At 38.4% G+C, this 26547-nt stretch overlaps 1 protein-coding gene across 4 annotated transcripts in view; it reads left to right on the top strand.

The window, feature by feature from the left end:
- Positions 1-26547, top strand: part of NRXN3 (neurexin 3) — a 1459332-nt gene that overhangs the window by 496040 nt on the left and 936745 nt on the right. The gene's annotated exons all lie outside the window — the stretch shown is intronic.

The raw sequence follows: 26547 nt of genomic DNA, 5'->3' as shown, positions 1-26547 counted from the left end.
TGCTTGTCTTTAATGTCCCCTACCTCTTACTAATCTCCCTTACTTGCAGAGAGATATCTGGCCTCAGGCTCAGTCTTTGGTGGGCAATGTTCTCTTCCAAGACTTGATCAACATTATTTTATTTCCGTCTTATTTATTTTTATGGTTAATTTCTATGGGCAAATGATACTGGCTTTCCATGCATAGTAGTAGTATAAATTTATTTTAAAATGAAAATACAGAATCATGGAACACTACATCAAAAACTAATGCTGTACTGTATGGTGACTAACATAACATAATAAAATTAAAAAATGAAAATATATGTAAGTAAAAAGAAGTGAAGGAACTAAAAAAAGATGAAATAAGAGTTCAGGCAGTACATATATATGGTACATGTAGGACATTGCTACATCATTGATCGAAGTTTGGAAAAACCTCTGTCAATAAATAGTGGTCACTATGGGATGTTGATCCTGCCTTTCAGGTAGCCAGTTTTCCTTGCATTACTCCCCATGGACATTCCAGCAAAATGGAATTGCTGCATTATTCTCCATGAACCATTCATGCTTTCCCCCCTTGTGGGTCCCTGCTGTCCATCTTTCTTCAAAGCAGAAATGTTTTCTTCAGAGCACTCAAGCCTGGCCTTATATTTAGTAGGTCCTGGTAAATATTTCCTGGCCAAATGAGTGAGAGAATGAGTCAGTTAATAAGTCAATGATGACTTAAAAAAAATTACACTGTATAATGGGGTCTAAACCAGAGGAATGTCCATGAAAAACAAGAAGGGAACTGATCCAGGTGATACTTAAAGGTGAAAAAGAAAAGACCAGCTCTAGGTCAGTGCTTCTCATACTTTAATCTGCACACAAATCATGTGGAGATCTTGTGGAGATGCATATTCTGATTCAGTCGGTCTGGGATGGGGCCTGAGATTCTGCATTTCTGACAGGCTCCCAGGGGATGCTGATGCTGTCGGTCAGTGGATATATGTTGAGCTGTAAAGTTTTAGCTGGTGTTGGAGAGGTGGAAAATCAAAATGACCTCCATTGTCCTGAAGCACTTTAACATTTTTGCTCAAGATGCTATTTTCTGGGGAGGGGGGGAAGGGGCAGAGGGAGAGGGAGAATCTTAAGCAGGCTCCACAGCTAGCACGGAGCCTGACGTGGGGACTCCATCTCACCACCCAGAGATCATGCCCTGAGCTGAAGTGTCTGACTTAACTGACTAAGACACCTGGATACCCCCAAAATGCTATTTTATTTTTATTATTTTTAGTTTTTTTTAAAGATTTTATTTATTTGACAGAGAGAGACACAGCGAGAGAGGGAACACAAGCAAGGGGAGTGGGAGAGGGAGAAGCAGACTCCCCACTGAGCAGGGAGCCCAATGTGGGGCTCGATCCCAGGACCCTGGGATCATGACCTGAGCTGAAGGCAGACGCTTAACAACTGAGCCACCAGGTGCCCCCAAAATGCTATTTTATTTTTTTTAAAGAAGAAATTTGAAAAAAAAAATCCTCTAAACATTCAAGGAGATGCTTTTCCCTATAAACTTTCGCAGTGTCCTTCAGTTCCACAATCTCCTTTTTTGTTTCTGTAACTCATTTTTAGTCATGTTTTCTTCATGCTTCTCATAAATATAGAGGCCTGACTGGGGCATAATAAACATTGAGCAGAGGAACCTTGTGAAGCACTGTATAATTATGACCTTACTAAGGTGGGTTTGTTTGCCCAAGATCCCACAGTCAGGGGCAAAGCTGTCCCAACAAACTTGAGCCCTCTACCTCTAAATGGGGGCTTCCCCCCCTCAATATCTGTTGCCATCCAATAGCAAAACCTTCCAACCTAAATTATTCCCTCAGCTCCTGGAACTGCTAGAGGGGGATTCTGTGGGTCCAGGCTAGTGAGTTACAGGGGTGAGACCCCTGCTGCCTTCCTTTCTTGGTCCTTCCTTGCCAGGAGCATGGGGAAGAAAGCATGGGGTGTCAGCCAGCCACTCCCCAGCTGTAGGGAGCTGCCTATTAGCCAGAACCTGATAATTATCATTTTACTGAATTACACTGGGGGCATGAGCAAATCTCTGATAGCAGCATGAAGAACCAGTGCAGAATTCACTTCCCTCCCTCCCTCTGTGGATTCTAAACCTTACTTGGCTTCATTTTATTTTCTTAATTTTTATTTTAGGTGTAGAAGCTTCAGTCGAGAATGACAAAATAAGTTGTGTACTGTAGTCTTCCAGTTCTTTTGCTGTCGCTAGGCTGTAATTACGGCTTGACTCTCCTCCCCAACATCGACATCTTTGCCAGCCTGCAAAACCAAAACGCAATTACTTATTTGTTTTAGATTGGTTTTCTTCAATTAATTTTAATAATCCATGTACTTTTCTTTCTTAATTTCTTAGTTGCATATGCTGCGTTGGCTATTACTTAGGTTCTGTGCTGTTACCCAGAGATAGAGAATTAGCTAGCTATGCCAGATACTATGTTCAGAAGACTCACCAGTCACACGGCATTGCAGTGGTTAAATACCAGGCCTGCAACCTAAGTCCTGGGGGTTTAGAGAGACTTTGAGATAAAAAATCAGGACCTGAGGCCCCTTGGAGGAGAGGAGGGATATCTCTAAATATCTATCGTCTGTAAATATATGTAGAAATATACACACACATATATGTGTGTGTTAATATACGTGTGTATATGTATGTGTATATAATTAATAAAATCAGTATATGCCCATTTTGAAAAAAAACCTGGGCAATATTGGAAAAGTAAAAGATAACTATTACTCAAAGTTTATCAACCAGAAATAACTGCAATGTACATTTTAGTACACTGAGCATTTTCTTTCTTTTTTTTAAGATTTTTATTTATTTATTGAGAGAGATAGTGATAGAAAGCATGAGAGGGGGAGAGTCAGAGGGAGAAGCAGACTCCCCGCTGACAGGGAGCCCAATGTGGGACTTGATCCTGGGACTCCAGGATCACGATCTGAGCCGAAGGCAGTCGCTTAAACAACTGAGCCACCCAGGCACCCTACACTGAGCATTTTCTTATGCATAGGAGAGAGTGCACTTAATTTTCTTGATATCTCTGATTTTTAACCTAACATTCTCTTGTAAGCAGTTCCCTATGTTGTTCTACGTCTTTGGCCTTTTTATTATTTTAAATTACATGTACGTTTTTCCTGTTCCATCAAATTAATGGACATTTGATGCAGAAAATTTGGCACATACCGAAAAATATAAAGAAGAAAAATAAAATCCATTATTCCACTGCTCACAGTTAATAGCTATTACCCTTTAGTATATTTTCTTCATATATAGATATGTAGATTTTAATGAGCTAAATAAAAATAATTTCTAACAAAACTGAGTTCTATTACAGCACTGTATCTTTTATAGGACTGTTATCTTTTTTCCACTTAAATTTTAGCATGAGCATTCCCCGTGTTAATAAATGTTCTTTAAAATGATTTTTAAATGGCTGCATAATATTCCATTGTATTATTAATAAATCTTATTAATAAATCATAAGAATCTAGTACCCAACCTAAATGAGACCAGGAGTTCAGCACATATCTGTGTCTGAACAAAGAAAATAATTTTATAGTTGGAGAGGTATCATAGTTCCTTACATGTTGTATGGGCCAAATATCAGAATATATCTTAAATAGATCCTATGCTATGAATATCTATTATTATCTATTATTATTAACATTATTAATAGCAATCACATATCTCTATGTAGTAAGCATCATGTACGTTATCTAGTCAGTATTTGCAATTCTTTGAAATGGATATTGTTATTCCCATTTTATTACAGTTGAGGAACCTAAGAGTCAAAAATAGAGGCTGAATAACTCATGGTTAATGAATGGCTTAGCTTAGATTCCAACTATCTAATTCCAGCATCTATGCACTTAACCACTACACTGAAGCCATTTAATATTATCGATAGATTCATCTGTACCTTTCCCCGAGTGTATTTATTTTCAGCCTATCTACCTCCTGGATAAATGATTCATAATCAATATTTTCATTCCACACGTAGTGTGTATAATCTACTATGTTCAGTTCTGTTGAGAAATAGAAGCAAAAGCCATGGTACTTGCTCAGGAGCTCCTTACAGTCTCATTGGGGTGCAATGCGTAAACATGTACAAAGTTTAGATTAATAAAAGACTTAAACATCTATACAAGCATGTATCCCATGGTAGTACAGAAATAATTTCCAAATTGGTATTACAGTTCAGACGAATGACTTGTCCTTGTGGGATAGAGTATAGCCTGAAAGAGGCCCCTGGGTGGCTCAGTTGTTAAGCGTCTGCCTTCGGCTCAGGTCATGGTCCCAGGGTCCTGGGATCCAGCCCCGCATCGGGCTCTCTGCTCAGCGGGGAGCCTGCTTCTCCCTCTCCCACTCCCCCCTGCTTGTGTTCCCTCTCTCTCGTTGTGTCTCTCCCTGTCAAATAAATAAACAAAATCTTTAAAAAAAAAAAAAAAAAAAGGATATGGCCTGAAATATTCTACTAGTTGATAAGTATCTCTGATAAAGAGAATAGATAACTGTTGGTTATCATAAAATATTCTCTTTTTAATTTGAAGATATGCCCCTTCATTTTGGCATTCCTGAATTTGTTAAAGAAGCCCATATTTGATTTCTTAATTTTAAAATGATTTTACTTGGCCAGTTATAAATTGTGTTAATCCTGGGGACTTACCAAGAGCCAATACTACGTATGATCCCAGAGTCTGTTTCAGATAATCACACACGCACACCTAGGATAGCAGACTATGGTAAAGTATAGTCAAAAATTATTATTATTATTATTTTTTAAAGATTTTATTTATTTATTTGAGAGAGAGAGAATGAGAGACAGAGAGCATGAGAGGGAGGAGGGTCAGAGGGAGAAGCAGACTCCCTGCCGAGCAGGGAGCCCGATGCGGGACTCGATCCTGGGACTCCAGGATCATGACCTGAGCCGAAGGCAGTCGCTTAACCAACTGAGCCACCCAGGCGCCCAGTCAAAAATTATTTTATGGAACATAATCATGTAGCCATTTTTCATGAATGTTCTTCAAACACGAGGGAATATAATGCTAGCTATATTTAGAGTGTATAGGTTATCTATCAGACTCACTCTACGTGTTAATTCTGGCTCTTACACCAGTGGTGTAACCAGAGTTCTAACTCAGTGTTATGCAACCTCAGAGGGCCTGCCCTTTTACCATTCTATCTTATCTCTGATTAAATACCTTCTTTATATAATGTAGAGATAGATCTAATCCTTCTAATGGCCTCATAATTTTGTATAAACCTAGGCAGATAATCATATAGGGTATATGGGATTTAGGGAAATTCATTCTGTCGGTAACTATGAGTGGAAACATATAGGTCATTGTGGCATTATAGTTAATTCCTTTTCACCTTATATTGGCTCAGGATATAAAATATGTACTAAAGTGAGGTTTGTGTGTTAGATAGTTATTTATTTTTCTTTGAATAATTCCTCTATAAAACGAAGTGTTGCTGATGAAAATGCTAGATGGTTAGTCTCATTCACGAGGATTTGTGAAGGACTGCATTGTGAAGGACTTGATTAGAAACATTGAATTTTGGAGCTGAAAGGAATATCTGAGTTTGTTAAATCCAGTGGTTCTCAAACTTCCCTGTGCATCAGAGTCCACCTGAAGGCTTAGTGAAACACAGCTTGCTGGGCCCCACCCTTCAAGCTTCTGATTCATTAGGTCTTTGGTGAGGCCTGAGAACATGCATTCCAACATGTTTCTGGGTGATGCTGATGTTGCTGATTTGGGAACTATGCTTTGAGAACCACTGCTCTAGTTTGAGGTTTTCTTTTTACAAATGAGAAAACTGAGGAACACAAGAGGTCATCCATGTACATGTATAAACCAAATCCTGCCCCTTCTCTGCTAAGAACCCTTCTGTGGTTTCTTGTCACACTTAGAGTAAAACCCCAAATTGCTATTATCCAGAAGACTTGGCACGCCCGGTCCCTGACCATCTCTCCACACCTGATCCCTATAGAGATTTATTGCACTTTATTCTAGTATTCAAGGAACATGTTCTCATTTTGGCATAAAAAGAAACTAGTGTGGGCACGTGGCATAGAGCACAGAGTGAAGGTTTGACTTATAAAAGCTATTAATACAAAAAAAAAAGCTATTAATACGGTTTTCCAATGCTTGCCATTTCCCTGTGACTCTAAATACAGCAGATATTAGCCTCATGCTTAGTGATCTATCAGTCTGCACTTCCATGTAATGGGTCCATCTTGATTTCTCTCTCTCTATTTTATCTGGCAGAGAATTTGATCCTCATTATAATAATAACTAACATTTATTAATCAGCTATGTGCCACATGCCATGCCAAGCATTTAACAAACATTATCACATTTAATCCTCATGATGGCCATACAAAGTAGGTATTATTTACATCTATTTTACTTAAGAGGGAACTGAGACTTAGAGGATCAAGCAACTTTTTGAATGTCACTTTGCTGATAAGAGGCAGTATGGAGATTCAGATTCTGAGGTCTGGGGCTAGAATCTCTATTCTTTAGTAGTAAGTGATACTGACCTACAATGGTAGCCAGGAGTAACTAGTGCCTTTGTCTAAACAGCCCCAAGTGGTCAAATAATGACAATCCCTTCTCCTGGCTGCTGTTTTCCTGACCATTTATCATAAAATCAGGGGGTGCCTTTGGAGGAAAAGAAGAGAGTTTTATCTTGAAAAGGTTCTTTAAGAACGTATGAAGAGATGAAATTGGGAGTTTAGCATGGTCACATTAAATCAAAGCTCGATACCTCAGGGTATTGTGTCCTTTGGTTTGATAATTAAAGAATTTAAGAGTCAGTTGGAGACAGACATGTCTACATGCTACACTTCAGGTGTGTAAAAACCATTGAGAATGGTTTATCCTTCCTACATCTTCAGTAATAGAAAAGTTTAACACACGGAGATTGCTTTTATTTTATTTTTTATTTTTTTAAAGATTTTATTTATTTGACAGAGAGAAACACAGCGAGAGAGGGAACACAAGCAGGGTGAGTGGGAGAGGGAGAAGCAGGCTTCCTGCGGAGCAGGGAGTCCGATGTGGGGGCTCAATCCCAGGGCCCTGGGGTCATGACCTGAGCCATCCTGGGATCATGACCTGAGCCGAAGGCAACGGCTGAGCCACCCAGGCACCTCCCCCCCCCAACAAGATTGCTTTTATTAAGGATAAAGGAATTCCACAGGTGGTAGCGCATGGGGTAAGAACAGTAGAACTTTCTTTAGTCTGAAGTTACAAAAGGACCTCAGACAAACACTGCTTCCTTCGTGGCGTTATCTTTGGTCAAGACTAAATCATTGGTCAAATGAACAAATACTCTCTCTTTCTTGAGGATCAGAAAAAAACTTGGAGCTATCTTATTTTCCTCCTAAAGCAAGCCTGAAATAAGATGAGTTTTGCAGAAGCAAATTCTTCCAGTGTTTTGTTTGTTCATTTGTTTCCTCTTAACAAACTACTGTGGAAGTATCAGTACTTTCTGAAATTTTGCCATGAAAACTTCTCCCTTCTTCTTTCCTTCTTCTTCTTCTTTTTTTTTTGTTCTTTCTCTCCTTACTTTCTTTTATTCAAGCATTAATTCCCTTACTCATTCTGCACATAGTTATTTCATACTCACAGTGTGCCAGCCATACCATATTTATTTTAAATATGGAAACCCCACTAGAACTGAAGTCTAAATACGGGACCTCTGTAGTAGTGAGACTACCTGTCATGAAGACCCTCATGTGATTCAGAAACTGAATCAACATGGATGGAAATACGGGCCCAGTTTTTGTTTTTTTTTTAGATTTTATTTATTTATTTGACAGAGAGAGAGACAGCGAGAGAGGGAACACAAGAGGGAGAAGCAGTCTCCCCGCTGAGCAGGGAGCTCGATGCGGGGCTCCATCCCAGGACCCTGGGATCATGACCCTAGCCGAAGGCAGACACTTAATGACTGAGCCACCCAGGCACCCCTCTAATAAAATTTCTAAATACTACCATCAGCAAATATCATTTTGTACTGTTTTTTTTTTTTAAAAAAAATCATAAATGAGGAGGGTATTTTTTAAGAAATGTAAGGATGATACAACATCAGGAAATATATTAATTAAATTTGATGTAAAATGATAATTATATTAAAGATAAAGGAGGAAAACATTACTTAAAAATTCATAAATATTTGATATAGTCAATATATATTGATTATTAAAAATAATCTGAACAAACTTAGATGGGAATACAACTTTTTTATTTTGATAATGGGAAGTTATCAAGAACATATAGCAAATATCATATCTATTCAGATTAGGAACAAAACAAGGATACCTGCTATCACTTGTTTTTATTGTTGAAGTGGAGAGGTAGCCAACAGAATAAGAAAATAATTTTTTAGAAAGCAAAGATGCATAAGGGTTGGAGAGAAAGACTGAACTTTCCTCATTTATAGAAAGTTTATGCAGGTCTGTTGGTAAACTAAAAGTGATATCAGCAAGTTTGTTGAATAAAAGATAAACATAAAGCTAAGTTAGCTTTCTCTACAATTATAATTGCCAGTTAAACTGTAAAACAGAAAGAATTCTATATGCAATAGTAACGAAAATATAAAGTAGCTGAGAATAAATCTAAAAAGATTCAAGACCTTTATGAAAAATGACAAAATATTATTGAAGACTATAAAATAAAGCCTTGAAAAAATCATCAATATCTATCATGTTCATGCAAGAGTCAGCTCCATAAAGATGCCAATTCTCCCAAAAATATTTCATAAGTCCAGTACAACTCCACTCAAAATTCCAATAGAATTTTTTATCAAACCTGACACAGCTAACCCTATAAACTCATATGTTAAGTTCAAGGTCCCAAATAGCCAAGACAGTTCTGGGGGGAGGAGGAGAGAATAATAGAAAAAAGATATTAAGACAGATATTAACCAGATATTAAGACATATTTTATACCCAAAGTAATTGGGATAACGTGATACAGACACACAGATCTGTGGGACAGAATAGAGCTCAGGAACTGTCTCATGCAGCATTGAAAACTGATGCATGGCCAGGTTAATGTTACAAATCAGTGGTTAATGGACAAACTAGTTAGTAAATGGTGCTTGGATAATTGGTTATCCTTATGGAGAAGAAAATTAAACCTTATTTTACACCAAACATGAAAATGAATTAAGAGTTTTTAAAAAATGTACCTGTGAAATGCAAAACTTTAAAATTTTTAGACGGAAATAAATAGTTCTATGACCTATAGGGGGAGATTTCTTCTAAAAAGTCAGAAAGAAAGCACAGACCATAAAGAAAATATTGATAAATTTGATTACAATTAAGTTTAAATTTTATGTTTAAAAAAAAGGTGATCTAATAATAGACAAGCCACAGACTGGGAGAAACTATTGTCAATGAATGTAATATATAAGGGATTGGTATCATAAGTGGTATAAGGAACTCCTATAAGTCGACAGAAGAAAAACAAATAACCCAACAGGAAAATGAGCAAGGGATATGAATAAGCAGATCACTGATCCCAAAATCAAAATGGATAGTAAACATGTAAAAGGACGTGTGGCCATGCTAGCAATCTAGACAATGCAAATACAAATGATATTGTGCTATTCCTTCAAACAACCCGATCAGCAAAAATTAATGATTCTGATGATATTAAGTGTTGACAAAGAGGAGGAACAAGGAGAACCCTCATATGCTAAATAGCAGGAGTGTAATTAGGGCAACCACTTTGGAATTCAGTTTAGTATTGAAGTTGAGCATGACATTAGGCCTAGCAATTTCATATCTATGTAAATGCTTTAGAGAAACTCTCAAGTTTACATTCAGATAATTACATTGGAACACTGCTTGCAATGTAAAAAAAAAAAAAAAAAAAAACAATCCAAATTAGCAGAGAGTGCATGAATGGATTGTGGTATTTGTGTACAACGGAATCCCATCCATAGAGGAGTAGCACATGTAACAATGTTGGGGAACTTCAAGACCATAATCTTGAATGAAAGAAGCAAGTTATGGAATAACGTACAGAATGATACCATTCATGTGAAGTTTATCAACACGTGAAACAATCCAAAATACTTAATGTCAAGATCTTCATTTACTGTATAAGGAATATAAAATCTTGCATGGACACGATGAATGTCCCAGTAAAAGGTTACTTCTGGGAAGAGAGGGGAGGGTGGCTGCAGCAAAGGGGGCTTACCTGTGCCTGTGATATTTTATTTCTTCAAAAAAGAATCTGAGACAAATGCATCAGAATGTTAAGAATTAATAAAAGCCACATTTGGGTACACGGATATTTATTCTTTCCTTATTTCTACTTGTTTGAATGTAGTATTTCAAAATTAAATAAAGAACTGCCTGGCCTCTCTGAGATGTGGATGCTGAGTGCACAGCCAGGTTTATTCCCTAAGTTCTTTCACTTCCTGTTCTCAATGGGACTTGTGAAAATTGTATATGACCGCATAGCATAACCATTCAGACTCTCCAGGAAAACATCAAAATTGTAAATATTAAATTCTCAAATAGCAAGGCTCAACTGTAGACATACAAAACCAACTAAGGACTTAAAGAATAAAAATGGAGACAAAACAAAATAAAAGGTATTTGATATGGAGATCAGAAGAAGATACAATCTTTTCCTGCCCCCTAAAGTCAGACCAGAGATTGGCATTAGCCTTTCTGAAGGATTATCTGCCTATATGAGCAACCGCCAGCTTGGAAACCACACAGGGTAACATAAAGCCAAACAAAATAAAACCTGCTCATGTGAAGGGAAAAGAATACTCCACAAAATGGCTGCACCTTCCCAAATACATCCTTCAGCTCCCCAAACAGCTTTTCCATCCTTGACCTTCTCATTGGAAACCTCTCCTTAAGTACTTACACACAGCTCGGCAAATGTTAGAATGACATTTGGACTGGGCTTGCGTGATCAGCTCGCCCGTTGTCTGGGCTCCCCCAGGGGCCTGCCAAGCTCCAGCACAGCAGGAATAGCCTTGCAGGCCTCACCTCCCAGAGCTAGCAATAACATTTACCAGCTACAGTTTTCTCCATCTTCAAATATTTCTTCTGGCCCACGTGACAGTGATCCAGCTCCTCCATAGACTGAGACCTGAAGAGAGTGGTTTAGAGAGAGGAGATCCCTCCTTTAAGAACTTTTAACATTTACCTTTCATCAAAGATTTTCCTTGTGTTTTAATTTGGTTTCCCTCCTAGGATTCTGATATGTTTGGGGAAAAATTAATTATTAAAAATTGCATACCTGTTGGGGGGGGCACACCTTCGATTATTCTCACGTCAGGGGAAACACTGAAAAAAATATCTTTGGTTGGTGAAGAATCAGATTGGAGTGCTCCCTGAAATCCTTAGGAAACCAGAGTTGGCTAGGAAATTGTATAATTATTAATCATGAGTATAGAAAATAATTTTGGAGTCTTGCTAAGCTGAACAGATGCCCAGGCCTGGGTTAGTCAAGACTTGAAGGAGTCAAGATGGCTTTTTTTTGTTTATTGTATCTCCAGTGCCTGAACGAATGAATAAATGAATGAATGAATTGATGAGGAATGAACTGAATATCCTCTCAGCAGCCTAATGAATCATGTGTTAATATCCTTATTTTGCTAATGAGGAAACTGAGGCTCGGAGAGATGAAGTTGCTTGTCCATTTACAAAGCCAGCAAGTGTCAGCCTGAGAACTTACTGCTCTGCTGTAATCTATATATAGAGAGAGACACATGTAAGTCAGAAATGTGATGATAAGCACTGTCAGGGAGAGTCAAAAATGAACAAGAATGCAGAACTCTGATTAATAAATGTAGAAGGAAAGAGGGCAAGAGAGAATCACCACTAGGCAAACGCTACTAATAAATGTTGCAGGTAAATTTCCCTGATGAATCCTAAAATTAGCGGGTGAAAAGTTTAGGGAGAAGCATTTTTGGCATAGGTTCAAAGTATCTTCCCCAAGATACTTATCGAGTATAAAGGAAAAAGCAGTTATTTAACAGTGAAAAGCCCTGGGAGATACCAACTTAACCAAGTAATGAAGAAAAGTGGGGCGCCTGGGTGGCTCAGTCATTAACTGTCTGCCTTTGGCTCAGGTCATGATCCCAGAGTCCTGGTATTGAGCCCTGCATCGGGTTCCCTGCTCAGCAGGAAGCCTGCTTCTCCCTCTCCCACTCCCCCTGCTTGTGTTCCCGCTCTTGCTGTGTCTCTCTCTGTCAAATAACTAAATAAAATCTTAAAAAAAATAAAACAAACATCACCAGTAGCAAGACATGTCAATATTACAAACCCGTTGATACAATGCACTGAGAAGGACCCAAGTGGTTCTCAGAGGATCCTTGCCCAACATGCGTAATGTCACTCCAATCATGAGAAAACATTGGACAAAACCAGATTGGGGATATTTGATAAAATGTCTGACCAGTACTCTCTAAAAGGACATGAAAGACAAGGAAGGATTGAGAAAGTATTATAGATTAGAAAAGACTAAGGAAAAATAAACACTAATGCAGTGTGGGATCCTGGAACAGAAAAAAAGAGCATTAGTGGAAAAAGTCATAAAATTTGACTAAGATCTGAAGTTTATTTAAAATGTGCCAATGTTAATTTCTGTTATTCACTATGATAGTATGGTTATGTAACATGTTAGCATTAGGGGACGTAGGGTGAGAAGTGTAAGAGAATGCTTGGTATAATTTTTGCAAGTGGGTAAGTAGATAAATTTGAAAGTAGCTAAGTTTGAAATAAAACATTTCAAACGACAACCCAAGCAAAATGACACAAAAAATGAATAGGAGATATATTTGCCGTCAGATTTGCTTGCAGTGTTCAGAGAGAATGAAACATGTCAACTAAAACGGGATGCACACAAAAATTATCTTGTAGGCACTGTGTGTGATGTGTGTATGCAGCAGATAGAATGGGGCTGCAGAGAAGGAGAGGTCAGTTTTTCTTGGAAAGGGAGTGCAGGTAGCTGGGATAGGTTTCATAGAGAAGATGATGCTTGCAGTGTTTTGTTCACCCACCGTCTTTTTTACTGAGCCAGGTACTCTTGCTAGAAAAAAGCTACATGGTAGTAAATGAAAAGGAAAAGGTACCTGCTTTCATGGACTTAAATTCTAGAAGGAGGAGTAAGATGATCACATGAACAAAAAAATCAGATATTATAAGTGCTGTGATGAAAAATAAGTGAGCTAATGTGATAGAATAGCCTGGGGAGAAGGGCAGTTAGAGAAGGTGATTGGGGAATACCTCTCTGAGAAGATGATAGTTAAGCAATGTGGGCCCGGGCCTGAATGAGATGAAGCCAGCAAAAAAGTTCAAGGAGCAGGTAGCTACATGCTGAAGGACAGGTTAGCTGAATCCCCCAGTGTGAGAACAAACCTATGTGTTTGTATTCAAGGTAACAAAGGGAGGCCTGTATGCTGCGCTGTGTTGGACAAGGGGAGAATAGTAGATGAGCTAGAGAAGTAGGGTGATCAGGTGGTTTGAAGTCCAAATTGGCACACTTTTGAGTCAAAGGTGGTACTATTAATAATTCCATCAGGACAACAGAAATGAAATGGAACTGTTGGGACCAAACCTGGACATATGATCACCCTATAGAGAAGAAACAAATCATGTAGGACTTTCAGTCAGGCAAGGAGCATAAATGTATTCTAAGTGCATTAAGGAGGGACAGGAGCATACAGCAGGGGCAGGGAGGGATCTCTGCCTGCCATATGGAGGATAGACTATGGAGAGCAACAAATGAAAGAAGCAGGGATCGTTAGAGGTCTAGCTAGAACACAGAGGGTGGGGTCTTGAGCTAAGGGAGCCGACATGGAAAAGGAGGACACTGCCACATTCATGCAGTTTTGAAGGCAGAGTCAATGAGCCTTGCTTACTGTTAGTAGACAGGCCAGGATTTGCTAGGTGGATAAGGAGTCCAGAAGGTTCCATACAAAGGTAGCAGTGAGAGCAAAGTCACAGGGGCAGGGTATATTCTAAGAGCCAATAGTGAAGGGCAAAAGTGAAGGGGCACAGTGGAGTCAGGCGAGTAGACTGGAGATGTGACCAGGGGCCAGATCATCAAAGATTCAGAATTCAGTGCTAAATCAGTGTTAGTATATACTGTGTTGCCGTTGAAGGCACTTGACTTGAAGGCGACATGATTTGATTTGTTTTTTGAAAAATGACACTAGCTGAACTATAAAAGGAAATAAAAAGATAAAATTAAAGGGAAAAGAAAAACCCCGAAAACAGGTACTTTATGCTAGTTAGAGAAATAAACAAGAAACGAGAAACATTTCGAGGGTGGGACAATAAAGGGAGGGGACTTGAATTTTTTAGAAACTGTCCACCCATTCATCAGACAAACCCTTGATTGTCTAGTGGTTTACAGTATAATTAGGTGTTGACTCAGGGACAGCTGAATGGTGTCATTGAGTCAGAAAGAAGCTCCAAGAGGAAAACTTTAGGGACAAAATAATGTCATGTACCATGTCCCTTCCTTCTTCTGCTCCACTGCTATTCTTGGCCCACTCGTTTCTAAGTTTCAGCAATATCTCTCAGACTGGTGTGCCTCACATGCAATTTTGGCAAGCTAAGCATGGTGACAGAGCCAGATAACTTGTTCCTGTAGACTTACAAACTCATCAGCTGTGGGCTGGTAATATAATTTACAGGATACTTTGCCAGCCCTATAAAACAACTTTCTGTTTGCAGGGGAATGGGGCCCTGACCAGAAGAAGTGTTTATAGCTTAATTTGAGCTGTGTTCTCTATTGCTGTAGTAGTGGCCTGTGTATGATGCATCCTAGTCTTCTGCCAGACAGCTACAGCTTTTTTTTTTTTTTTTTTCTTGGCAAGCTGAGTACAACATCGGGCTTTGCTTAATATCTACCCCTGTATCCTGTTACCTTAGGTATGGTAGCCCTAGCACGCGTCTCCATCTTTTGGGACAAAGGAATTGAGACATTCCTTCTGTTGGATACTCCGCAACCATGGTTTACACCTTGATGAAATTATCTGATGTCTTACTCTTCTAGATAAAGTTCTTATAAAATTATATTGCTAGAAGGCTTGAGAATGGGAAAATCTGAGATAGGCCACCCCTGTGTATGCAGCCAAATGGTGATTCTCTTCCTGATATTTTTTTTTCTCCTTAGTGTAACGCAATAGCTACTTGCCATTTATATCATCATAGGCTAACAAGGTTACTTGTATTCAGCCATTACCCCCAGGTGACTATAGCTAAAATTAAAGCTCCACAAAATAGGAACTTCTGTTTTGTCCATCTCCAGATCTCCAGTCCCTAGAAGAGTACATGGAAACATAACAGGTACTCAAAAACAATGTGTTGAATAAATATGGCCAAATATTGACAAATATTGACATAGCAAATCTGCCCTAATGATTTGGAAATGAATACTGCAAATGATGTAGTCTCCCAAGAAGACCATGTTCTACTGTGAGTTGGCCAGGGGGTTGATGAACTGATGTGTCAGCCTGAGGCATTACATAGGATCTAACATTCATTTTAATAATATTCTAAGAGTTGCAAAATTATATGGAATTCAATTCCAGAGGCAGTATATTAACCTGGTCAACTCTAGATTCTACTGTGCAAATGGAGAGTTATGAGATTTCCCACTCTTAATTCTCTTTTTGCTCATAGTCAACATCCACTAGAAGAGAGATCTCTTAATTCATGTCTTACGTGCATTGAATTCAAAGTTGGCATTGTCACAATTATTTCCGTAGCTAACTCTGCTTAAGTGATTTGGAAGTAGCTTATATATATCACACACACACACACACATATGATATATATAATATGTATAAGTATCAACAATATTTTGAACCAGGTGCCTCAGTAGAGCTGTATAGATCTATTGAGACATCTGTTTCAGAACATCACTGATTTTGTACAGCCTGATTGCTTTTGGAAGGAGGATCCCAAATAGAAAGAAAAAAGGTCTTTAATATCTCTGTAAGAAAAAAAAAGGCTTTTATATATTACTTCCATTTCCTCCGTTATGAAATAAAAAAGTTTGAATGCAGGTAAATTTTACATTTTTAACTGTAAAGTTTTGTTTAATTCAGAGAAAGTAATCTCACAACTTCTATGCTATTTTTTTTTTTTTCTGATAAAGTGACAGACTGATTCTACTTTAATCAGTCAATTGGACTTATGGAAATTTCTTCATTGATTTGACTTTTCTAGAAAATTAAATTTCTATTTCCAGATAATTTGATTTTGGTTCATGTTGAAATAATGGCTCAGTCTCTTTTTGGAAAAAAAATATGTGTAAAACAGGTTTGTTGAGCTGATGCATTGCAGAACAGTTAACACGTAGAAAGTATATTCTCTTTTGCTGCTCTGGAGAACTTATTTCTACTAAAGCAATCACATTCCAGTGAGCATGGCTGTGTGTAGAATAGTTCTCTGAGCCTTCAGCCCAGCCATTTGGGAATCAGAACACCAACAACTAGCATGGGAAACACAAGGGCAGGCATGCAGTCAGTCATTAATCACTTTACTATATCAGCTCAATGCTACTGTGAAACAATATTCTAGAATAAAGCAAAGGTGATGACTATAGAAATCCGTTCACTCCAGATCCATACCTGCAGTCAGTCATCCTTGTTGATGATGCAGAGATACAATTTTATTTTAATTTTAGTAACCAGATATCAATAATAATGAGAGGGCAAACGTATTCTCTGGAATACTGGCAAGACTATATGACAGAGAGGCAGCAAGCTTTGGGCAAAAATGACAGTCTACAGAACATTGTTGTCTGTCTTTCAGAATGAATAGCATAGCTGGATCAGAATACTAGGGTCCATCACAAACTCAATCTGCCCATGACTGCTGTGAGCCATGCTTACCATCAAAGGTATTAACAGAACCTCTGACTCTGGGGTTCCTGAGTGTAATCTTTACCATGAGTATAAAAATAGACCCATTGTGTAGAGAATTTGAGAACAGAAGAAAGAAGAATGTCTACTTTATTTCTCTATTTAATCAAAGTAGACTTCATAATGAAGATGGATACAAAGTGCTATAATTAACACTGCATAATTACATTCCATTTTACATTACATTTCCATTTTGCAATGCTCTTTCAAACATATTTTCTTATATGATTTTTAAAATATTATTCAAGATTTACATAAGGGAAAGGGGAGGCCAGAAAATGTGTGGTTTTCCCAAGATTGCATGCCCATAAGAAGTGGAACTGGGAGTGGAATATGGGTCTCCTGACATCTAGGCTCTTTATACTGACCAGTGCTACCTCTGATATGGGAGTTTCTTCACATGAAAGCAATGTGCCATCTTTAGACATCAGGGAAATTAAAACACATATGTGCACATTCACATATAACATTCATTAAGCACCCTTTAATATATTTGGATATTTTCACATTCATGCTTCAGGCTTCACCTTTGTGATGGATTCCTTTTTGCAACTCATTCTCCTCCCTTCTCCATTCAGCTTTGAACCATGGAAGGTTATTCTATATGGCTTGTATTAACAGGCTCCTTTGACTTCTGTATTCCAGTTGAGTTTGCCCAATGGGAAGCACACAAGGGCGGTGAGAAGGAACGATGACAGTGAAGTCTGTATTTTTAATTTTCTGTCTCTCTCCCTGTGAAATGATTATCAACTGGCCCTTTGACCTAAGGTTACAGCTCTTGTGAAGCATTTATAACTCTCTTCCTCAGAGTTCTGGCAATTGACCTTTCTCTTGCTTCATGAGGCCAAATGTAGTAATGGAAGTTTCTCTTAACAGCCTTGAATACCTCATTACCCCTGGAAGGTTCACTATCTGTGCCTTACCTATACTTTTGTAAATATTTACCTTTACTAAACTTTCATAATATGGCACAATTTGCTATTAGTATCCTGACTGATTCAGTTTTATTATTATTTGTTATAGATGGGGAAACAGGCCCAAGAATGTTTCACAGTTAAATAACATGAAGATCTAGGATTTCACCCCAATTCTTCTAACTCCAAGCTTATACACTCACAGTGACAGCACACTGAACAATGTTTCTGAATAGGGAGGCTAACCTATACGTGTAATTACAGCTCTGCACAATAGAGCTTTCTTGAGTGGACTCAGAGAACAATTTTCAGAAACATATGACTGTCCTTTATAAATACGGTATTTTGATATTTCATAACATGTTTAAAAAATAGAGCAATAGCAATAGTGTCTGGAAGAAAATTGGATAAGATTGCATCTGGTCTCTCACCACACCATTCTGTCTTCCCTGTACCATCCGAGTTAGCCTGAAAAGTAAGTCTGATCATGTCACTTCCTGCCTAAAACCCCTCTATATTGACCAATATCAAAACCCCCTAACTGTAATTATTCAGTCTCTTATAATGGACCCTCTGCATATCTCTTTAGTCTTAACTTTACCACTCCAATCCAAATACTTGAGCCCAGATGGAACCACTATATGGTTCTCAACTGGGGTGATTTTTATAACCCAAGAGGCATTTGGCAATGTCTGGAGACATTTTTGGTCGTCATGACTAAAGGGAAAGCTAATGGCATCTAGTTGGTGGACACCAGGGCTACTTCTAAACATCTTAGAATGTACAAGTCACCTCCCACAACTTCAAGTTATCTGGTTCAAAGTGTCGGTATTGTCACAGTTGAGAAATCTTGTTCTACATCAGGCACATTGAACTCCCCATGACCATTAATCAGATGCTGTGAAGCCCATGTCAACTTTGCCCCTGTACATATGCTGTTCCCCCAGCTAGAATGCCTTTGTTGTTCATTCTGTCTCATTCTTGAAACAAATTATACCCCTCCTCCCTAAAAACTCTAGGCAAACACATAGACACCTGAGCTGAGTTCCCACAGCACTTTGGTCATTCTTTAGTATAATAATTTACCTGTTTGTGTCTATAATTCCAATTTATTATAAGCTCATTAAAGACAGAAGCCTTGTGGGGCACCTGAGTGGCTCACCCGTTAAGTGTCTGCCTTCGGCTCAGGTCATGATCCCAGGGTCCTGGGATCGAGCCCCACATCGGGCTCCCTGCTCAGCAGGAAGCCTGCTTCTCCCTCTCCCACTCCCCCTGTGTGTGTTCCCTCTCTTGCCGTGTCTCTCTCTGTCAAACAAATAAAATCTTAAAAAAAAAAAAAAAAGAAGCCTTGTTACTCCCCTGGCACAGTGTTTGGTACATATTAGATATCAATCATTGAATGAATGAGCAGATATTTTTGCAGGCAGTTTATGTTTAATTTTTATAAATTAAGTTACATTTTGAATTCAGTAGGAAAATTTGCTATTTAAGAAAAGCTGAATGAATTCTTTTGTTGAATGAACATTTTCTTTAAAAAATTATACGTCTTATAATAAACCAAGGTTTTTGTATCCCCTCTTACCCTTCCTTCCTCCCTCCCTCCCGTCCTTCCTTCCTAATACTAAAACATATGCACATGTACATACCTGCTTTTCTTAAAGTGAGAAATGTCCATCAAAATTTTTGTCATAGCTTTACAGTGCTCTAGTTGTTTGGGGGAAGAGAAGCCCATATGACTATATGTATTGACAGCATTTTGAGAATGTGAGACATTAGTTTTTTCAGCCTTGTCCACAAGAGGGAGGATACTGCCCTACATCAATTTTGTTGACTCCCCAGAACTGTTGGCTACTGTTGGGTCTGCTTGGAGCTAGAGATTTATGTTGTTCCTGCTGCTGCAAAATACAGAATTAGAACCTGGCAGGCATTCCTGTATGAATTTGCACACTGTTTAAGATCAGCCCAGTTTGGGTGGAGAGGAAGCAATCTGTGTATTTGGGAGTTTTTTGTCAGAATAAAACACACTTAAGGAGTGTGTAAGGCCAATAGATGCATGAATGAGCAGGAGGATGTCTTGAAGGTACAAAAAGAGAAGAGGATGAGGGGAGTGATTATTTAATGGTACTTTGTGTACAAGGTTGGCCATGAAAGTATCAGTAGGAGGATGGTAGGGAAAAGTTGCCTGCCAGAAATACCCTCTTTCAAGTTAAACAAAAAAGAGTATACCAGTTAAATAATCATTAGCCTCAAGTAAGGAAAGAGGTATAACTCAGTGTCATAAATCTCAAAAAATAGGATAAAGATAAATGATTTGGAAGCAAAGCTAAGAGGAATCACCAAGCAGGATGAGGCTGCCAACCTGGCCTGTGTTCCTTGGGTATGGTACTGTCTAGTTGATAAAAATATTGAAAATCATCCATAATAACTTTATAGAGGGAAAAGAAATAGACTGAGTAGGTGTTCTTATCTGGTCCCACTTTTGAGTGAAGGGTAGTGGAAATGGCAGTGTGTGTGTGGGGGGAGGAAATACATGTAATAGGAACAGACAGTAGGACTGAGAATAAAAAGATAAGTCATGAGGGCTAAATGGATCAGAAGTTCTAATGCATCCCCTTCCATTGCCTTGGGACACACTCTGTAACCAGGTGGGGTGACTTCTGCTCCAGGCACTTAACAAAGCTTCAGAAATGAGAACACAGTCTTGGCAGCTAAATGAAGGTTACACACCGCCTTGCCTCAGCTCTTCATCTCTCCCCTCATTTCATTCCCATATTTTACCATCTCTAAAGCTACAAAAAATAATGATGTAGAACTAAAAATATGAAGCCTTTCAAATGTGGATGGATCTGGAAGTCAAGTGCCTGAACCTCTGAACAATTAGAAACTGTGGACAGGGTCACCTGAGTATGAGCAGGAAAGTCAATGCCGTGACAATGCAAATACAAAACAGCAGAAGAAATAAAGTAAAATAAAAATAAAGGAAGTGATGTAGCTTAGAAAATCTAAGAATTTGGTCTAGAAGAAAATAAAGGGCAGAAGAATTTCCCATGAGTTATATTCTGTAGCTCATTTGCAGTGTAGAATAACTTAAGAACTCTTAGCACTACAAGAATTCAAAGGAAAAATTTAAAACAAATTAACTGAGTAAAAGGAAAAGGGAGATTATAGATGGAAGGGAGAAAAATGTGAGAGCCAAAACAGTGCAGTCACATAACTAATTTGACAGAAGGGGCAACTTCTAAGTACTAGTCCCTATCTGAACATGAGGCAAAATCTTACACTCTCTGAACTGCAAAAGAAGTCTCCAATTCACACACATCTAACAGAGAAAGGATAAAAATTAACTGACTATAGGGACTTGACCAATAAGTGGCTTTTACTGACCCAGGAACAACTCCTAGGAAGGCAGGCTAAAAGATAAAAACAGGGAGAAATATCTGAGCAGGGAAATCAGAGCCATCACACTGCCTGGAAAGTGTAAATCACAAAATTCATTTAGCCAAGGCATTAAATAAACAAATGAACAGAGAGTAAGAACTAGTCCTGGTGGTGGCAAGTGGGGGAGTGGGGAGCAGTACCCATACTTGCTACAGTCTATTACCAAGAATGTCCAGTTTTCAGCAAAAAATTGTGAAACATGCATAGAAATGGGAAAGTGTGACTCCCACGCAGGAATATGTGCGGGTAATCGAAACTGCCTTTGAGGGGTTCCAGATGTTGGACTTAGCAGACAGACTCCAGGGAAGCTGTTATGTTAAATATGCTGAAAGGATTAAGGAAAGCACACTTAAAGAAAAGGAAAATAAGATAATCATTAAAGAGTGAGTATTAGGGCGCCTGGGTGGCTCAGTTGGTTAAGTGACTGCCTTCGGCTCAGGTCATGATCCTGGAGTCCCGGGATCGAGTCCCACATCGGGCTCCCTGCTCACTGGGGATTCTGCTTCTCCCTCTGACCCTCCTCCCTCTCATGCTCTCTGTCTCTCATTCTCTCTGTCTCAAATAAATAAATAAAATCTTTAAAAAAAAAAAGTGAGTATTAATAAAGAGATACACATTATATAATATTATTTTCAACTTCAAAATTTCCATTTGGAGATACTGTATACATAATACATAAATTTGGAGTTGAGAAATGCAGGAACCCAAACAAAAAATTCACTAGAGCGGCTCAACAATAGATTTGAGTCAGCAGAAGAATCGGCAGACTGGAAGATAGATAGAAAGAGATTATTTACCATCTGAATAGAAGAAAGAAAATGAATGAAGGTAAATGAACTGAGTGCCCGAGAAATGTGTGGCACCTTTAAGTGTTCAAGGTATGTAAGATGGGAGTACTGGGAAGAAAGGAGAGAGAACGAGACAGAAAATATATTCAAAGAATTAATGACTGAAAATTCCCCAAATTTAATGAAAAACACGAATCTACACAGCAGAGAAGCTGAATGAACTCTAAGTAGGATAAATTCAAAGAGATATACATCCAGACCCATCTAAATAAAACTGTTGGAAGCCAAAGATAAAGAAGAAATCTTGAAAGCAGCAAGAGGAGAATGACTTGTCATATACAAGGGTGCTGCTGTGAGATTAACAGTTGATATCTCTTTAGAACAGTGGAGGCCAGGGGCAGCAAGACAACATTCAAAGACAAAGAGTGTCAGCCACGATCCCTGTATCTGACAGAGCTGTCTTTTAAAAGTGAGGGTGAAATAAAGACATTCCCAGGTAAACTCAAACAGAGAGTTCACGGCTAGGATACCTGCCTTATAAGAAGTACTCACTGCTTTTATTCTTCATGCTGAAAGGAAGTGACAACAGATAGTAATTTGAATCTATGTGAAAAAACAAAGTGCTCCAGTAAAGGTAATTATGTAGGTAATGGTAACAGACAACATAATTACCCATTTCTTTTTCTTTTTTCTCTTAGCTGATTTAAAACACAATTGCATAAAACAATATCTATAACATTGTATTGTTGGGCCTATAACGTATAGAATTGTGATATATTTGACAATAAACCACAAATGAATGAAGTTGTACTGGAGAAGGGAAATGACACCAGATGGTAACTTGAATCTGCAAGAAGAAATGAAGAGAGACAGAAATGGTAAATAATAAGCTTAATTAAAAAAAAAAAACTCTATAAATATATTTGAGCTCTCCTTTCTTCTCTTTGCTTCTTTTTTTTTTTTTTTAAGATTTTATTTATTTATTTGACAGAGAGAGACACAGCAAGAGAGGAAACACAAGCAGGGGGAGTGGGAGAGTGAGAAGCAGACTCCCCATGGAGCAGGGAGCCCGATGTGGAGCTCGACTCCAGGACCTTGGGACCATGACATGAGCCGAAGGCACACGCTTAACAAATGAGCCACCCAGGCGCCCCTTCTCTTTGCTTCTTAAGACATTTTTTTTTTAGTTTTTTCTTTAAAGATTTAATTATTTATTTTTGAGAGAGAGAGAGCGGGAGGAGAAGAGGGAGAGAGAGAATCTCAAGCAGACTCCTTATTGAGCGTGGAGCCTAATGCAGGCTGGATTTCACGACCCTGAGATCATGACCTGAGCTGAAATCAAGAGTTAGATGCTTAAACCACCTGGGTCACCCAGGTGCCCCCAGAAGACATATGTTTTTAAAAAGCAATCATTATAACAAAGTTTTCTTGAGTTTGTAACATATATAGACATAATGTGGATAAGAATAACAAAATAAGGAGGAAGGGAAGAGAGCTATGTAAGAGTAAAGTTTCTGTATCTTACGGGAATTAAGTGAGTATAAAGATGAAGTATATTTTGATAAGATGTATATTGTAAGACCTAGAGACTAAGAAAGTAGCTCAAAAACATAGTAAAGAATCATTAAAGGAATGGAATTAGTATACCAGGAAATATTCATTTAAGATGAAAGGAGATAGTAAATAAGGAAAGAGGAACAAAATAGGGGAACTGTGTAAGTACCATTATGTGGGCATCCCGTGATGTGGTCTTTCAAAACTCAGTAGTCCAACATGTTTCAGATTGAATAACTTTCCTTATTCAGACTCATTTTCTCCCTCAAAGTATTACTGTATTCATGGTGCTCCTTGTGTTTGAAAATTTTTAAGCAAATTAATAAGAATCCTGGAATGGATTTTTTTCTCAGCTGATTCCTGTATTAAATTTTCTGCTTCATCACACTCCCCTTAAGAATATTAGGTTGATCATAGAACACACTCACGGAGATTCACACAAAGGTACACATTGAGATACACGCTTTTTTGTACCACTAGCCGTTTAACTACATACTCATATGGAATTTTTCTCTGATAGTACCAATATTGACATAAAGATGCATTTACTTATACATATGTTTTGGCACTAGGCATATCCAGAGGGATAAAAGTGACCATTACTTTTGGATTGTATTTAAGTTGAATACATCAAAACAACCATTTCATGGCTCCCTGAATAATCTCTTTTAAAAAGGAGTGTACATATGTGTGGGTGTGTATAGTAAAGGTCACATAGTAATAATGATTAATAGTGTTCATGATTGCACAAACAAAAAGCATTGTGCGTATTCATATACAACATATTTAGAAATGTATGTATTTATATTTATACAATTTTATATGTCCATAAATAATGTACAGCTTTAAATAATAATGTGTGTATGACACACACACACACACACACACATACACATAAAAACACCACACTCCATGAATGAAGCATTATAGATATGATTTCAGTGCTTAGAAACATGGGTGTGCTCCTGGCGTAGCCCTCTGACAATTTGGCAGGATGGTTAAGGATATAGCCATAAGAATCAAACTGAAGTGTTTAACTCCCAGCTCTACCACTTGTTAGCTGCGTGACCTGGTATCTATAATAGCTAATACTGGTATTTTCTTCCTTGCGGTGTTCTTGTAAGCATTAAATGTCTTGATGCATGTGAAGTTCTAGAAAGCACCAGGCAAACAGGAAGTGCCCAATAAATTTTAACTATCATTTTTGATCTTCTTTGATTCTGGTCTTGCAGAAGATAAAGTAGTTTCTTTCACATCTGGAGCATGTGTTAAATTTAGATTATGTTTCCCATTTAAGAATACATCTTCATAATATATCTTTTATTGTGATAGTGTCTGCAACTGTTACACCTTTATTTGTGATCTTTTTAGAGTTTGCACATGGTAATGTACGGCTATTAACATGTCTTGGGTATTACCCAGGTGATGGTTGCTTCTCAGGAATGAGCAGGTATATTTATATTGCTTTTCATGGACCTTTTGTGTGTTGTGTAAATAGGGTGGTGATATGATGATGACATAGACTATCCTGAGTACCTTCCATGTGGTTGGCCTGGTCTCTTCCCATTCTGATTTCTTTTATACATGAGGGCAGAAGATGTTTGTCTCTTTTGTTCACTGTTATATTCACAACACCTAAAAGAGTGCCTGGTACACAATATCAGAAATGAATGCATCATGGTATTTCATGATCTAAAACCATGCACTTACTTCCCAGTATCTATCCAAGTCCATTGATTTTATTGTAATCTCAAATAACTGTTATATAACTACTTCTCAAAATATGCTAGATGGCTTCTATTAAATTGAATAGCTTGTTTTTGTCTGAACATTCCCCTTCTTTTTTTCCTTTATGTGTATAGAGATGTTATTTTATCTACTGACAAATCTGATGCCATCACCTCTTTCATTACAAACTAAGAGCATGTCAAACTCTACCCCCACTTCTCTACTCACCTGCCACAGTCTCTCTCTCCTAAGTGCCCCTGGTTTTACTGATATATATTTCCTGGGTCATTTAACCATTTTTATATTCTAGTACAGTTACTTGCACATGCCATGTCTCCCTTCAGAGTAAGGACCTTTTCTCTTTCACTTTTAAACCCTCCATAGTCCATGTAGGTAGGTAGCAACTATTTGGTAACAGCAGATACTTAAGGAGGGCCTACTTAGTGCCAGATACTGAGCCCAGTGGCAGGTTGGCTTCATAGGAATCTGAGTGATACTCTCTTCTTGGTGTTCTCTAAAAATATTTGCTAAATAAACAGTTGAACAAATTCACATTTTGAGCAGCATGGTGTTGCAAACGGGCCCTGGATTTGTACTGGACATACTGGCTTAAAATCCAGGCTGTCTGACTTTGAGATGTTAACATCTGCCTCTAAGAGAGTTAACATAATGGAGTGGAGTAGGGGCGCTCCTAGCCGAAGCGCGTGGGCTAGAGCAGGCATCAAACAAAAGCAAGTTTCTTCCTTCCTCAGACAAGGGCTATTTGCATGAAAGTAGAATTACTGGTTCTCGGGGTGTCATTATCTTTTTGTGGTGGTGGTTCTAGCTCTGGTTCTGTAGATCCTCTTTGAATGAGTCAAGCAAACTCCTACAGTGGCTGGGCACTAGGGCTGTTTTGGGACCAGGCTGTGCTGCTGCTCTTTCCTCCTAGAAGCTCTGGCAAATGTCTGTTTGCTTTGGTGGTTATAAATTGCTGCTTTCCTCCTGTTCTTTTTTTTTTTTTTTTTAGATTTTATTTATTTATTTGAGAGAGAATGAGAGAGAGAGAGAGAGAGCATGAGAGGGGGAGGTCAGAGGGAGAAGCAGACTCCCCGCCGAGCAGGGAGCCCGACGTGGGACTCGATCCCGGGGCTCCAGGATCGTGACCTGAGCCGAAGGCAGCTGCTTAACCGACTGAG

This window comes from Neomonachus schauinslandi, chromosome 9 (assembly GCF_002201575.2).
Source record: "Neomonachus schauinslandi chromosome 9, ASM220157v2, whole genome shotgun sequence".
Lineage (NCBI taxonomy): Eukaryota > Metazoa > Chordata > Mammalia > Carnivora > Phocidae > Neomonachus > Neomonachus schauinslandi.
This window is presented reverse-complemented; position numbering and strand designations above follow the sequence as displayed.